We start from the raw sequence: 17,272 nt of genomic DNA, 5'->3' as shown, positions 1-17,272 counted from the left end.
GATCCCGAAATAAGAAGAATCGTACACCCTACTCCAGAAGAAATAGAAGATATCGACTCAAAAGTGAACTATATGAAAATAATAGAGGACCTTAAACAGGAGGTGAAAAACTGCCATAAACAATTAGAGATTACAAACAAAAAGGTAGAGGAAATGAATAAATCGCTCAAAGACATGCAAGAAAACCAAGAGAAACAAGAAAAAGCAATCAAACAGGTTAGGGAAGCAGTTCAAGACTTGAAGAATGAAATGGAAGCAATGAAGAAAGCACAAACCGAGGGAAGAATGGAGGTGGAAAATCTGGGTAAACGAACAGGAACTACAGAGACAAGTACTAACAACATATTACAAGAGATAGAAGAAAGAACGTCAGACACTGAAGATACCATAGAGAAAATAAACACACTGATCAAAGAAAACAGCAAAACCAACAAATTCTCATCACAAAACATTCAGGAAATTTGGGACACAATAAAAAGACCAAACCTAAGAATAATTGGAGTAGAAGAAGGAGAAGAAGGGCAGCTCAACGGTCCAGAAAATATACTTAATAAAATTATAGAAGAAAACTTTCCCAACCTGAAGAAAGATATACCTATGAAGGTTCAAGAAGCATACAGAACACCAAATAGGCTGGATCAAAAAAAAAAACATCCCCTCGCCATATAATAATCAAAACACAAAATATACAGAATAAAGAAAGAATATTAAGAGCCGCAAAGGAAAAAGGCCAAGTTACTTATAAAGGTAAACCTATCAGACTTACACCTGACTTCTCTATGGAAACCATGAAAGCCAGAAGGTCCTGGATAGATGTACTGCAAAAACTAAGAGATCATGGATGCAAGCCCAGACTACTATATCCAGCCAAGCTTTCGTTCACTATAAATGGAGAAAACAAAATTTTCCAGGATAAAAACAAATTTAAACAATACGTAGCCACAAATCCAGCCTTACAGAAAATAATAGAAGGAAAATCACTAACCAAGGAGTCCAACAATGCCCACAATAACTCAGACATCTAGAGACCCTTCACCAGCGCATCTCAAAGAAGGGAAACACACAAACCCTACTACTAAAAAAGTGACCGGAGTTAACAACCACTGGTCATTAATATCACTTAATGTTAATGGGCTCAACTCACCTATAAAAAGGCACAGGCTAAGAGATTGGATACGAAAACAGGATCCAACATTCTGCTGTTTACAAGAAACACACCTCAACCAGAAAGACAGGCACCTACTTAGAGTAAAGGGCTGGGAAAAGGCTTATCAAGCAAATGGACCTAAGAAACAAGCAGGTGTGGCCATACTAATTTCTAACAAAGTTGACTTCAAACTTAAATCAATCAGAAGAGATGGAGAGTGACATTTTATACTCATAACAGGAACAATTCATCAGGATGAAGTCTCAATCCTGAATATCTACGCCCCTAATATAAAAGCGCCCATGTACGTAAAAGAAACATTACTAAAACTCAAGGCAGCCATCAAACCACATACACTAATAGTAGGAGACATCAACCCTCCTCTCTCACCAATGGACAGGTCAATCAAACAGAAACCTAACAGAGAAATAAGAGAATTAATGGAGGTAATGAAGCAAATGGACTTAACAGACATCTATAGATTATTCCACCCAAATAGGAGCTCATGGAACCTTCTCGAAAATTGACCACATACTCGGTAGCAAAGCTAACTTACACAGTTACAAAAAAATATTAGTAACCACTTGTGTCTTATCAGATCACCATGGATTAAAGTAAGAAATTAAACAACAATGCTACCCCCAGAAAGCCTACAAACTCATGGAAACTGAACAGTCAACTACTGAACCATACCTGGATTAAGGAAGAAATAAAGAAAGAAATTAAAGTCTTCTTTGAATTCAATGAAAATAAAGAAACAACATACTCGAACTTATGGGACACTATGAAAGCAGTCCTAAGAGTAAAGTTCATCGCACTAAGTGCCCACTTAAAGAAAACAGAGAATGCTCACATTGGAGGCTTAATAGCCCACCTGAAAGCTCTAGAAAAAAAAGAAGCAGACTCACCTAGGAGGAGTAGAAGACTGGAAATAATCAAACTGAGGGCTGAAATCAACAAAATAGAAACACAGAAAGCAATCCAAGAATCAATGAAACAAAAAGCTGGTTCCTAGAGAAAATCAACAAGATTGATAAACCCCTATCCAAACTAATCAAACGGCAGAGAGAGAATACGCAAATTAATAAGATCAGAAAGGAAAAGGGGGACATAACCACAGACACAGAGGAAATTCAGAGAATCATTAGATCTTATTACAAAAGCCTGTATAACACAAAACTGGAAAATGTAAAAGAAATGGACATTTTTTAGATAAATACCATATACCAAAGTTACACCAGAACCAGGTGAACAATCTAAACAGACCTGTTGGTCACGAAGAATTAGAAGCTGTTATCAAAAACCTCCCTACCAAAAAAAGCCCAGGACCAGATGGTTTCAATGCAGAATTCTACCAGAACTTCCAAGAAGAGCTAATACCTATACTCCTTAATGTATTCCACAATATAGAAACAGAAGGGTCATTACCTAATTCCTTTTATGAAGCTACAGTTACTCTGATACCAAAACCACACAAAGACTCAACCAGGAAAGAGAATTACAGGCCAATCTCACTCATGAATATCGACGCAAAAATCCTCAACAAAATACTGGCAAACCAAATCCAAGAACACATCCGAAAAATTATCCATTATGATCAAGTAGGCTTCATTCCTGAGATGCAGGGCTGGTTCAACATACAAAAATCTATCAATGTAATCCAGCATATAAATAAACTGAAAGAAAAAAAACATATGATCATTTCATTAGATGCTGAAAAAGCATTCGACAAAATTCAACATCCATTTATGTTAAAAGTCTTGGAGAGATTAGGGATACAAGGATCATACCAAAATAAAATAAAAGCTATATACAGCAAACCGACAGCTAACATCAAATTAAACGGAGAGAAACTCAAAGCCATCCCGCTTAACTCAGGAACACGACAAGGCTGTCCACTCTCGCCATACCTCTTCAATATAGTGCTTGAAGTTCTAGCAATAGCAATAAGACAACATAATGGGATCAAGGGGATTCGAATTGGAAAGGAAGAAGTTAAATTTTCGTTATTCGTAGATGATATGATAGTGTACTTAAGTGACCCCCAAAACTCCACCAAAGAACTTTTACAGCTGATAAACAGCTTTGGTAATGTGGCAGGATACAAGATCAACTCCAAAAAATCAGTCGCCCTCTTATACACAAAGGATATGGAAGCAGAGAGGGAAATCAGAGAAGCTTCACCATTCACGATAGCCACAAACAGCATAAAATATCTTGGGGTAAATCTAACCAAGGAAGTGAAAGATCTATTTGACAAGAACTTTAAGGCACTGAAGAAAGAAATTGAAGAGGATACCAAAAAATGGATGGACCTCCCTTGCTCTTGGATTGGGAGGATCAACATAGTAAAAATGGCAATTCTACCAAAGACAATTTATAGATTCAATGCAATCCCCATCAAGATCCCATCAAAATTCTTCACAGATCTGGAGAGGACAATAATCAACTTTATATGGAAAAACAAAAAACCCAGGATAGCCAAAACAATCCTATACAATAAAGGATCTTCTGGAGGCATTACCATCCCTGACTTCAAACTCTATTACAGAGCTACAGTAATGAAAACAGTGTGGTACTGGCATAAAAACAGAGAAGTCCACCAATGGAATCGTATAGAAGACCCGGATTTTAACCCACAACCCTATGAACACCTCATTTTTGATAAATGAGCTAAAAGTATACAATGGAAGAAAGAAAGCATCTTCAACAAATGGTGCTGGCACAACTGGATGTCAACCTGTAGAAGAATGAAAATAGACCCATATCTCTCACCGTGCACAAAACTCAAGTCCAAATAGATTAAAGACCTCAATATCAGCCCGAACACACTGAAAAGGATAGAAGAGTAAGTGGGAAATACCCTACAACAGATGGGCACGGGAGATCGCTTCCTATGTATAACCCCAGAAGCACAGACATTAAGGGCAACATTGAATAAATGGGACCTACTAAAACTGAGAAGCTTCTGTAAAGTAAAGGACACTGTCACTAAGACACAAAGGCAACCTACTGACTGGGAGAAGATCTTCACCAACCCCGCAACAGACAAAGGTCTGATCTCCAAAATATATAGAGAACTCAAGAAACTAGACTTTAAAATGCTAATTAACCCAATTAAAAAATGGGGCACTGAACTGAACAGAGAATTCTCAGCAGAGGAAGTTCAAATGGCCAAAAGACACTTAAGGTCGTGCTCAACTTCCTTAGCAATCAGGGAAATGCAAATCAAAACAACTTTGAGATATCATCTTACACCTGTCATAATGGCTAAAGTCAAAAACACCAAGGATAGCCTTTGCTGGAGAGGCTGTGGAGGAAGGGATACCCTCATCCATTGCTGGTGGGAATGCAATCTTGTGCAACCACTGTGGAAGTCAGTGTTTTGGTTTCTCAGGAAATTCGGGATCAACCTACCCCTGGACCCAGCAATACCACTCTTGGGAATATACCCAAGAGATGCCCTATCATATGACAAAAGCATTTGTTCAACTATGTTCATAGCAGTATTATTTGTAATAGCCAGAACCTGGAAACAACCTAGATGCCCTTCAATGGAAGAATGGATGAAGAAAGTATGGAATATCTACACATTAGAGTACTACGCTGCGGTAAAAAACAATGACTTCTCGAATTTTGCATGCAAATGGATGGAAATAGAAAACACTATCCTGAGTGAGGTATCCCAGACCCAAAAAGATGAACATGGGATGTGCTCACTCATAATTGATTTCTAGCCATAAATAAGGGTCATGGAGTCTACAATAGGTGAATCTAAAGAAGCTAAGTAAGAAGGTGAACCCAAGGAAAAACATATAGTTATCCTCTTGGCTAAGGGAAGTAGACAAAATTACAGGGGAGAAAATTGGAATCTTGGGGGTGGGGTGGGATGTGGTTAAGGGGAGATGGGGAGAGAAAAGTTAGAAGGGAAGGAGGGGGGGCCTTGGGGAAAGAGGAGGGATTGGGATAAAGGAAGGTTGGACAGGGGAGCACGGAACCACAATTCTTAGTTAAGGGAGCCACTGTAGGGTTGGCAAGAGACTTGAACCTAGAGTGGCTCCCAGGAGCCCAAGGCAATGTCCCCAGTTAGTTCCTTGGGCAGCTGAGGATAGGGAACCTGAAATGACCCTATCCTATATTAATACTGACGAATATCTTGCATATCACCATAGAACCTTCATCTGGTGATGGATGGAGATAGAGACAGAGACCCACACTGGAGCACTGGACTGAGCTCCCAAGGTCCCAATGAGGAGCAGAAGGAGGGAGAATATGAGCAAAGAAGTCGGGACCACGAGGGGTGCACCCACCCACTGAGACAGTGGAGCTCATCTATTGGGAGCTCACCAAGGCCAGCTGGACTGTGACTGAAAAAGCATGGGATAAAACTGGACTCTCTGAACATGGCGAACAATGAGGGCTGATGAGACGCCAAGGACAATGGCACGGGGTTTTGATCCTGCTTAATGTGCTGGCTTGGTGGGAGCCTAGCCAGTTTGGATGTTCACCTTCCTAGATATGGACGGAGGGGGGACTTACCACAGGGCAGGGAACCCTGACTGCTCTTTGGACTGGAGAGGGAGGGGGAAATGAGTGGGGGGAGGGGGAGAAGGGTGGGAGGAGGGGGAGAAGGGTGGGAGGAGGGGGAGAAGGGTGGGAGGAGGGGGAGGGCAATGGGAGGCGGGAGGAGGTGGAAACTTGTTTTTTTTTTCTCCTTTTCTCAATAAAAAAAAAATTTCTTAGAGACTGCAGTCTGACAGGATGGAGGGAAAATTTTCAGTTTTTCCTGTTAATGTTTGCTTCGTGCCTGCAATGTGATTGATTTGGAGAAGGCTCCATGCGACCCTGAGAAGATCATCTCTTCCTTATCTGTTGATCTAAAGTATAATTTAGCTTTAAGATTTCTTTGCTGATTTCTTTGCTAGATCTACCTAGATGTGCTAGATCACATGTGGCCTTCTGGTCTTGTGGCTTATTTTGTATTGTCAATATTGTTGTTGTCTTCTTTGTCTTAAATCACCAGAATGATTAATAGAGTAAACATCTCTGTTACTACCTAGGGTTCCTTTCTTAAGGAATTGTTCTTCTCCCTACTGCAAAGGATGCTGCTGATCTCCAGATAAGTGGGATTCAGGCCTGAAGCAGCTCACTCGAGAGCTGGTACTCAGGAAGCAGAGATGAGCAGTGACTGTAACTGAGAACACCACTTCCAGCATCCTAGAGAAAAGGCTGACAAGCTCTCAAGGCTGAGCCTCGATTATCCTTTCACGATTCTTTCACATATTCTTGTGGGAACATTGGAGTCTCTCAATGGATAGTTCATGTGGAATTGTGACAACCTATGAATGTATTTCCAGATCGGCATTTTCATTAACTAGTTAGGTGCAGTTAAGGGAAACACTCTAGTTATTTATTTATGCCTTGCTCCTTTAATGAAGAAAACATGAAATGGTATGAATTTCCCTCCAAGGACACTTGTCACTAGAAAGTATTATAATTAATATTTCCAAGGTAGTTTGTAGCTACAATTGATTTATTCTTTAATTCTGGTTATTTTGTAGGAATAATTTTTAGTTCCCCAACCTCAAAAGAGGACTTGTTAAATTTAATTTTCCTCAGAGTTTTTTTTTCCTGCTCCATTATCAGTACTTAGCACACTGCTTGGCGAACAAGAGCTTCTCTTAAGTATTGGATGAATACACAAATCAGACAGAATGGATCTCGTAGGATTTCACAGAATTTCCACTTTTAAGCTCGTTAATGTTGTATTAGTGGCCCACTTTTGCAAATGTTTCAGAAATAATTTTAAAAGAGCCAATTTTGGTATGACAATCAGCCCCATCTTTATTTTCTTGAGCAGAACAGTGTTTCAGAACCTCTAACTTGGTATGTGTTTTTGCCTTTTTGATCTTTAAGTTTATGAAGAAAACTATTTAAAAATCTTCAATCGTGTTTTAAATCTTGCTAAATAAAAGTGAGACATGATTTCTCTGAGCTAGAATCTACCTTGGGTCTTCTAAAAGCAGTAAGATGGGCGTCTGGCAGCCTCAAAACACTGAATGCAAACAGTACAAGCTTCAACATTTAGATGCTATCAAAAGTGATTTCATCCCTCTGCTAAGGAGAAGAGAGAAAGAGAGAGAGTCAGTCTGTGCATTTTCCTTTGTTTTCTTGCTGCTCCCATGTAGTCTCACAGTTTCATGTTATTCTGGTTTCCTTGAATTCAAGGAATGGTGATAAGGGGTTTGCCTTGACAGAAGGAGTCTGGGGTTGGTGACCTATACCAGGTGGCTGTCTCTGAGGGAGTGTATCATGCTCCTTTTTACTGTTCCTCCTGACATGGAGCTAGAGTGCCCAAGGATACTCCCAAGTCACATGCTCTTACATTTGAAATACTTAGGGACAACCTTGATTTGTTTGTTCTTTGTCTCCAGAAGAAACATTAAACAGCAAGCAAGCATCATTTCCAGACACAGAGAGAGTACTCAAAGGAGTTTTGCATGCATTTCATGGTCTCCCTGGGAAGCAGTATGAGGCTTGGAAAAGCTACTACAGTTTATTAATTCCATTTGTTTTCAAGGAGAATGGTAGGGTTTTGTTTTGTTGTTGTTGTTTTTTTTCATGGCAATGCTAAGGAGCCTAGCCAACAAAAAAAGGTTTACCAGTGTTTTCCCATAGCTATCACAATCATAAGTGTTTGTTTGTCATGTTCTCTTTAACCTTATTTCTGTGACTATTATTTTACATGTAAAGTGGGTGTCTGCTATGTTTCTACTGTAAATTATACTTTTATCCGTTTTAAAAATAAACTTCTTCATTCTTTGCTTTTGCATCAGATTCTACATATTTGTGCCTCACAGTCAATCTCTGACTCAGTCTTCTATACAAAACTTCCTGGTTATTTGCTATTCGATGTGTTTCTTGTCAAAACATATCTTATATGATCTAATGACCTTCATCTGGAGTAGAGAATGTAGTCTGTGCTCGGCCTGTGCCCTCCTTCATGTCCTCTCCAGTGAATGTAACCTTTTCTTTTCCACAGTAATAGGTGCTTCTCGGTCTTGATACACATTAATATGCTTTATTCCACCTTTTTATTTTAGCCTTGTCAAAAGTTAAAACTCTTTCTTCTGTAAATTGAATGTTCTATTTCTGGCTTATGAATTTCAACTTCTGTCTGTTACTCATTTTCTTGTTAAAAAGTATGAACCATGCATCTTCTTTATGAAGTATTGTTTTTGTTTTAACTAAAATGATGTTTTTTAAATGGGAACCTGATATGGTTAGAACTACACACACACACACACACACACACACACACACACACACATTCATGGGCCATCCTGAACTGGAAAGTTACAAAATAACAAAGGTAACGGTAGGTAGAGGCTGTTTTAGAACCTGGGGAGCCAGATTACTTCTTCCTGTCCTCCCACCGGAGCTCGCCCCAGAGCCCATCTTGCCAAGGCACAGAAGCCTCTGTCCCCCACCACCACCCTGCTTCACACAGAGGACCCGCAGTCCCCACTTCAGCCCTGGCAGCTCCCCTGATCATCTCCTGCTTTTCTACATCAATCATCTCCATAGTTACCCCACATATGAGATCCTTCTGGTCCCCTTCCTTGGCTATCTAGTTTAGAAGCTTTACAAGGGGTTGAATTTATTTATACAAGAGCAGTTCATATTCTAACATGGAGGATTCAGACATTTCTAGGACTCGGTTCATGGCTGTCTGCTGCCTCCACTAGAGAATCTTTCCCAGCCACCACCACCACCATGCTACCTTCTCCACAGCCTCCACAGCTGTGAGTCCTCCTTGCGCTCAGCTTCCACAACCATTTCCACCACCTGACTGAAGTCAGCCCTGCAGGTAACAAATGAAACCTGGATAGGATTCCCAGAGAATTCTTTACTATCAAACTACTTAATAGCACCGTTAGCAGAAGGTGGGTCATCTAATGTGATTGTTACCTCACCCTTCAGCCTGACAGTTTCCTGTCCAGTATGCTTATTTGTCTTAGTAATTCCAATCTGTCAGACATAATCAACCACAGATTCATTTTTAACATCTTACCAAAACCTTGCACAAAGATGGTGTTGTCTGAATTATCCTGTTTGCAATTGTGATTTGATCCTTGATCCGGAGTCCCCCCAAATTTATTGAAACCATCCCAGTTACTTCTGCCCATGCCACCTGCACTTCCACACAGTCTTTGCGTTCTTAGCCACCACTGCTGCGGTTGTAATCACCTCCCTAATCCCTATCACGACCCCCACTGTACTGACGGGGTCCCCTGTAGCCACCACACACTATTACTCTGGTCCTCATTGCCATAACTACCACTGCCACCAGAGACAGAGAGGTCACAGCTGCCTCCACCACTTCCTTCCACTGTAACTGCTGTTCTTGGTTCTGCTGTCCACAACCCCGACAGAGGTTAGAGGAGCTTTGCTGCCATCCTCAGTTTTGTTGCTGTCCACCATAGGCAGATTGTTGTCCATATCGCCTCCACTCTGGGACTGCCCATAGCCTCTGCTCTGAGAACTGCCACTGGAACTTCCCCGAGGGGCTGCTAGGAGCTGGCTGTGGCCATAGGAAGGGTAGGGGGACTGCTGCACATAAGAAGATTGAGGAACTCTGGCTGCTGCTATAGCCTTCAGTGGAACCTTGTCCCAAGAGGCTGACTATCACAGCTCATGTTCTATGTTTGTCCATTTGAACCATAGCTGCTCTGATGGGCAATAACCATTATAACTCTACTGGCTACAAGGCTAACTGCGCTATTGGGAATAGCCCTGCCCAGGCTGGGTAGGACAGGATGCACAACTTTGAGCTACTTGGCTGGGTTTAGTTGTTTGAAGCCACACCTGTGCACACACACTCAGGCCACTGAGCTACAAAATTCCAGAGGACTGTGAGCCAGCACAACAAGAACCAAGCTGTGAAGCATCTTGGCTATAACTTAACTATTTCTTTAGAAGTGGGTTGGTTCATGCTCCTGGTTATAGTCAATCTCTCAATTATCCTTATTTGCATTTTGAATTCCTTCCTTTATTCTATTGATTAGTAATTTTTTTCAGTTTGCAAATAATTGTTTCTAAAAGCTACTGTGTTGATATTGTGCCATTTTTGAGAAATTTGGTTGATATAATGATTCTTTTGGAATTATTGAAATCTGTTTTATAGCCCAAGAAAATGGTTTTTGAGAATATATTATGGATGATTTTAATAATTGTAACTCACAACAGCTAGCAAGCTTGAGATATGAGGTTATTAGGGACATTAATTTTTAAAATCCATTTAATTTATTTTTCTATATCAAAGTATTCTATTAGATGCTTTTCTTTAAATCAACTCCTGTTTCTAATAGGTTCTTCAATATTTTAATATTCTGTGATCTTGGACATCACTGAAGACTACTTTATATTATTAAGCAACTCTTTATCCCATTTGGCACTTTTCTTTCAGTTTTATTTGATGATATATTATTATATTATTATTGCCATTCCTATTCTGTTTTTGTGTTTAGTGAACCTTCATTAACCTCATCATTTTGTTTGCTTGTTTTATATTTCCCTTTCCTTCCATCTTATTACTTTTAATTTTCCTCAATTTTAAGTTTCTAAAAAATAATCACATATAATTGTGGTTTACGTAACTAAGATGCAGTTTTGATTTCTAATGTTTCAAATTCATTTATTTGTATTCATTTCATTGATCTCATTCTGATCTTGTCATTTCATTTTATACTTTTAAATATTTCCATTATTTTGACTACTTTATTTTCCTTTTTAGCTTTTTATTGATTCTTTGTGTGAAACATTTATCTAATTATTTTTATCAATAAAAACTCGAGAGTCAGACATCAGGGTGAGAACTTGAGTGATCAGAGAAGCAGTGAAGCCACCAGTGGCCTCCTCTCTCTCATTCCCAGATCAAAAAGGGCAAAGGCCCTCTCTCAGCCCTGCCCTACTACTTCCCCATGTTTATCTGCCCACTGTCCTACAAAACTTCTTTGCTTAATTTTGGTCAACTAATAGCCCTCTGATTCAAAACAAGCCCATTGGCAGTCTTGGGAGCATCAGAATGCAATCAAAATATCATGCTTGTTAATTTCACATCATGCACCCTTATCTCATGCATCTCCCCATCCTTCTATATCACTCTCTGCTCTTGCAACCTCCCCCAACAAAGAAAACAAAACAAAAATAAAATAAAATAATGAAGCTGGAGAGATGGTTCATTTAAGAGTTTAAGAGCACTGACTGCTCTTCCAGTAGTCCCGAGTTCAATTCCCCGCAACCACATGGTGGCTCACAACCACCTGTAATGAAATCTGGCGCCCTCTTCATGCAGGCAGAGCACTATACCTAATAAATAAATAGAATCTTAAAAAGCAAATAAATGAAAACAGTCTTGTACTTGTCACCCGGTACACCCCTTTGCCTACACAGCTTTGCTTGCAAATGTTCATTGCACTGGATCATTGGTCTGGTTCGAGGCCTCTGACTTCTGCTACACCATCAATACTGGGTCCCCAAGGGGACTCTCCTCGGGTATACTGTTGTCACCCTGTGTCATGAAGACCTTGCAGCTTTGTTTTAGCAGGCCTGCCTCCTTCACATGCTCCAGCAGTTTTTAGATGGGGTAGATGTTGGGGTGAACCCACTCAGTCCTAGGCCTAGGAGGTAGCTGAGTTGGTCAGCCCACCTGTTCTCCTGCTCCCACGCCACCAGGGTCAGCTCCCCAGCTTTGCCCAGCTGAGGAGTGGAACCAGTTATCCTGTCTGTGACTGTCGGCAAGGGGTGGGACCAGCTCTTCATTGCTTACCCCTTGGGGAGCAGCGTGCTCTTGTACCCACACCACCAAGGCCAGCTTTCCAGAATTGCCCTAAGAGGAGCAGTGCTGGGTCACCCGAGTGCCAAAGACAACAAGGAGCCGGGTTCTCTCTCAACCATCATGTCCTCAGGGCTGGTTCTTTCATGCCCATTACTCCAGAGCCAGCTCTCCCACACTGCACAGGCAAGGACCAGGGTAGCTAGCCCACACCAGGGGCATTTGGTGGTAACATGCGTCACAGACAACAACCCGGATCCCTTTTGCTGCAGGGCCGTGGACCCAAACATAGCCCTTGGTGGCAGCACAGACCTCAGGTGTCAGCGCTGGCTACTCACATCAGGCCGTTCCTCACCACCCTGGCATCTCCCCTTCCACCTCTTTTCATAGTGCTCAAACCATTCTGCTTGTCTTTCTATACCTTCTCTCCATGATGTCCTTGCTCTTCTTAGTGGTACCCGGTCCATCTGCTCCAAGTGGCGGTGGATGGCGATCCTCTCCAGTTTCTCTCACTCCTGAATATGAAAGTGGAAGACGAATCTGTATTTAAGTTGGTCTCCACGGCAACTTCTCTATAAGGTGCCAGGCATCCTTTTTTGGCACTGAGTCAATTCTACTTATTATTATTGCCTCTCTGGAGTTTGTCTTCCCCAGCTGACTCCAAACTTCATGAGAGCAGGAAACTGCATCTGTCACATTCCCCAACACAGGTGAACACCCATCAGGGCCTCCAGTTCTGCCTCTCTCAGTAGAGCCCACCATTCCATTTTCCTAACTTTCCCACCTCTCCTTCAAGTCTTTGTTCTGTGTAGTGCTGTTCGGCACTGCCACCTTGGGGTCCTTGACAGTCCCTGACTTTTTTTTTCTTTTTATAATATTCACAAATTGTTCTGATGCTTTCCCCAAATTTTTAGAAATTAAGTTTTCATTTGTCAATGATAATATTAAAGCTGGGAAAATTTCTTGTGTCTTTTAAATGTCTTTAAAAGTACAGGGAATTTAATAAACCCATATTTCTATCTTCCTCCCTTCTACCTACATTTCAATTCTCTGCATGTTTTACTAATAAACACTGGACATTCCATTTGGTTCAGTAATAGCAGTGATTCATTTTATGTTGTGAACATTAACTTTACTTTAAAACTAATGAATTAATTATTCAATCAAATTTTACTTCAATTTAACATCAATTGCTTATACTAATGTGCTGCTCCATCAGTACCACTATTAATTCTGTATCTGCTGTGGTTTGGATGTGTTTTCTCCCCACAGTGCTGCATTCATGCTCAAAGATGGATGCCCAGTGTGGGGGTCCTCAAGTGGGGAACCTTTAAGATGTAGGGTCTATTAACTGAGGTTTATGTCCTGCCCGGTCCTGCAGCCATTTAACCCAGAGAAATACACAGAGGTCTACTACATTAATTATAAACTGGTTGGCCTATTAGCTCAGGCTTTTTATTAACTCATATCTTAAATCTTAACCTAGAATTTAGCTGTTCATGTTGGCGCCATTCTGTTAACAGAGGTTTCTGTCCCTCCCTGGTCCTGTAGCTGTTCAGTCTCAAAGAAACACATAGAGGACTATATTAATCATAAACTGGTTCACCTATTAGCTCAGGCTTCTTATTGATTCTTTCTTGCATCTTAAATTAGCCCATTATTCTTTTCTGAGCTATCCACGTGGCTTGGTACCTTTCTCAGCAAGGCATTCTAATCTTGCTCCTTCTGTGTCTGGGTGACGACTACAGACTGTGTCTTCCCTCTTCTCAGAATTCTCATTGCCCTGCCTCTACTTCCTGCCTGGTCAACCCACATATACTTCCTGCCTGCTACTGGCCAATCAGTATTTTATTAAAATACAAGTGATAGGGTACAGACAATTGTCCCACAGCAAGGGTCTACTAACTCAGAAAGATAAGACCCGCATGCTCCCTCTCATATGCATGTCGTGTGTGTGTGTGTGTGTGTGTGTGTGTGTGTGTGTGTGTGAATGTGGGTAAAGCCTAAAAGAACTAGAAAGGAGACCAAGAGGGTAACAAACGGTGAGGAGGAAGAAGAGAGTGTGCAGGAAGACACATAGGACATGTGAGAGGGAATGAGACTTGGAGGAATAAAAGAGGAGTTTAGGGTTAGTAGAAGGGTGGGGGAGAAGAGAACTCTACTAAAAAACAATTTGTTCAAAAGTACCACGATGACATATAACACTGTGAAACTTGATTTAAAACAAATAAATAACAAAAAACAAGTGAGTCTAATGGAATAGAATAAGGTCATTAGGAGTTCTGCTTTCAAGAGGAGTTTTATCTCAGCACCTACATTGTAGCTCAAATGCCTTTGTAACTCCAGGCCCAGAGAATCAGATGCCTTCTCCGGGCCTTCAAGGGCACTGCTCACATGTGGTGTACAGGTATATACGTAGATAAAATGCTTAAACATTGGAATAAATCTTTAATACAGTTCTGTGGATGAACGGGTCCTCAGGAAAGTGTGCTGTTAGCAAAGAGGAGCATCGCATGCCTTTAACTTTGTCTGCAGTCGTTTTCCTTCATGTTAGTCTACCATAGCCAAACAGAATCTTCCCAGGAGCCAAATTAATGAGAACATCTGACTTGGAGCCGTGCTATCCCAAACTCTGATCTAAGCAAGCCTTCTTCATAAAGTATCAGCTTCATACACCATTTTTTTTGAATTTTAATCTTTGCTTTTGTTTTGCTACAACAGAAGGCAGAGTTAGTTTCATATTGAGAACGTCATCCTTTCAATGCTTTAAACAGTTTTTATTAAGGCAAAGTGTGTGGTATGTGTGTGGGAAATGTTTATTTCTTATATGTATCAGCCTTTCCTGGTATTCTTTTGTGGTCCTTCCATAATGGTATTTTCTCCTCAAATGTGATGGTTATTCCTTTAAATTTTGGCACTGGGTCTCTCTTTTTTTTTTAAATCTCCTGTCAAAAGAACTAATTTATATTTAGAAAAATCTTAATTTTAATCTATGGATAGCTAAAAGATTTTCTTTTATGTCTTTTGTGCTTGCCTTGTAAATGGAGGGACTAGAATTCAATCCCCAGAAACCATATTTTAAAATGTGGGTTTTTATTTACTATTCCAGTGTTAAGAAACAGAGATAGGCAGGTCCTTGGGGCTTGCTTTCTGGTCAGTCTAATTTACTTGGAGAACTCCAGGTCAGTGAGAGACCTTGCCTGAGGAATAAGATGAATAAAAATGACACACAAGATTGGTGTCTGGTCTCTATATACATATGCAAACAGATGTATGCCCACTTGCCCATTCTTGTGTCTCCACATATATGCATGCACAACCATACACACACACACACACACACACACACACACACACGCACACACACACACTTGGGGGGGGGTAGAGGCATGTTGTTCTTTTCTTTTATCTGAGCATTCACACACATAAAATAAATATATGCTTTTGTTTTTCTATTATTTGTAAGTAAACTTACTGCTCCTACTGTTTGTGTAATTTTGGCTTTCTTTTTCAGCAATAGATCACGAAGGTCTTTCCCTGCTAGCTTAGGTTTCCTGGGAAACAGCAGCTGAGAGGGAGATTTGTATGTATGACTCATTGGCCCTGCTATTTAGAATAACATCTGTGGAAGGTAATGGAAACATGCTTCATCAGAAAGACAAGACCAATCACAAGGCTGCCACCAAAGGGACTTGAGCCACCTTATGGAGTTGGTGGATGTCTTCAGACTTATTTTAAATGAACACAAGTAGTTGTTTATTACTATTTGGAATTTAGGATGATTGTGAACTACTGGTGGGAAAGGGCCATGAATTCATACAAGACAACCCCTTAGCCAATGTCTGTTTGGGGACCTCAATAGAAAGCCTCCTGTAAAGCGGGGAGATCATTCTTTCCTGAAGGGACACATAAAGAAGAGCACCCCAGCACCCAGCACCCACAGATCTCATGGTACAAGATTCAGACATGATAATTTTTATGATCGACTATTAACAAATAAATGAATACTGTGTCACTTTAGCTGCCTGTGTGGAACAGAGTATCAGTGAATAGAACACTTGTGATCGCTTGGGTGCCATACTACAATAAGAAAAATATTATATGAATATTTTCAAATGTATCAAAAGATTATGTTGAATGTTACGGTAGACTATCTGGATAAAGTCCTAGAATTATGTATTGATTCAGCCTCTATTTTGAATACAATGAAGACTTGCTCATTCTAGAAGCCAGTTTTAGTCATTTTGATCCTGTAGTTCTACCTCCTTTTAGTTCCTCAAAGTGACCAGTTCAGGTATCTGTCCTCTACCATATCTGCTGGCATGATTTCTGTCTGTGATAGGTGACTAGCTTGACTCACCCCACTGATCAAGATGCTCTACACAGACTGTAGGGATGCCAGTGGGGTCACCTGTCAGTCAGTGTGACTCTGTGGACCTTTGCTAGTTTGCTTTATTCACTAGGAAAGGCTGTAGACCTACAGTCCCTTGCCTTTTCTTTCTTCTTTGATCCCTACTGGGTGGCTGGACAGACGTATCTCAGACAACTTACCTTCTTTTGCTTTCAAGGCACATAACTGCCTTCTCACCAATCCATAGGTGATGTGCTACTTTTGCTGTTTCATTATTTTGTTAATGGACCCCTACTCTTACCTGGTTGACACACCTGAACCTAAAATTTTCACCCTTAGACCGCATAGAGATAATGGTCATCGTGGTAGAAACAAACAGGATGTTTAAGACAAGAGTCGTAGTAACGTCTGCCAGTAAAACAAGCTTCCTCAGAGGGAACACAGTCATGGTTGAACACTCAGACACTAAGCTATCCACTATGATAAAGAAAATCCCATCAAGAATATACTATAAAAAAGAATATAGTGTAAATATCCATAACTATCAGTAGCATCATCAAGAATAAAAAGATGGCAAGGATAGAGCAAAAGAACAACAATAATCAAGACTTTTTCAATACTTAAGAAATCTTTCCCTTTGTTTTTGTTTGATATATTTTGAAGCAATCTCAGACTTTCTGTCAATACTACCCTAAACATTGAAGTCTGTGTTTCTTAACTAAAAAGGGAGTTTTTTACATTATCACCATGCCACCATCACACCTAGCAAACTTGACAAAAGATTGTTGATATCAGAAAATATTCAAAGTTCTGATCTGGCTTCTCTGAGTATTTCTAAAAGTGTCTTTTTCCTTGGTTTGCTGATCTTCCATGTTGTTCTAGACCAGAGTGGTCACACACTCCTCCAGCCTTTTGCTTTACGATATCTCAGAAATGT

At 40.5% G+C, this 17,272-nt stretch overlaps 1 pseudogene; it reads right to left on the bottom strand.

Moving 5' to 3' along the window:
* Positions 1 to 8,969: 8,969 nt before the first annotated feature.
* On the bottom strand, positions 8,970 to 16,696 carry LOC121443938 (annotated as a pseudogene).
* Positions 16,697 to 17,272: the final 576 nt, after the last annotated feature.

The sequence above is a fragment of the Microtus oregoni genome, unplaced genomic scaffold (assembly GCF_018167655.1).
Source record: "Microtus oregoni isolate MIOR12 unplaced genomic scaffold, Mior012 000115F_ref0000277, whole genome shotgun sequence".
Lineage (NCBI taxonomy): Eukaryota > Metazoa > Chordata > Mammalia > Rodentia > Cricetidae > Microtus > Microtus oregoni.
The sequence above is the reverse complement of the archived record's forward strand: the minus strand, read 5'-3'. Positions and strand labels throughout refer to the sequence as shown.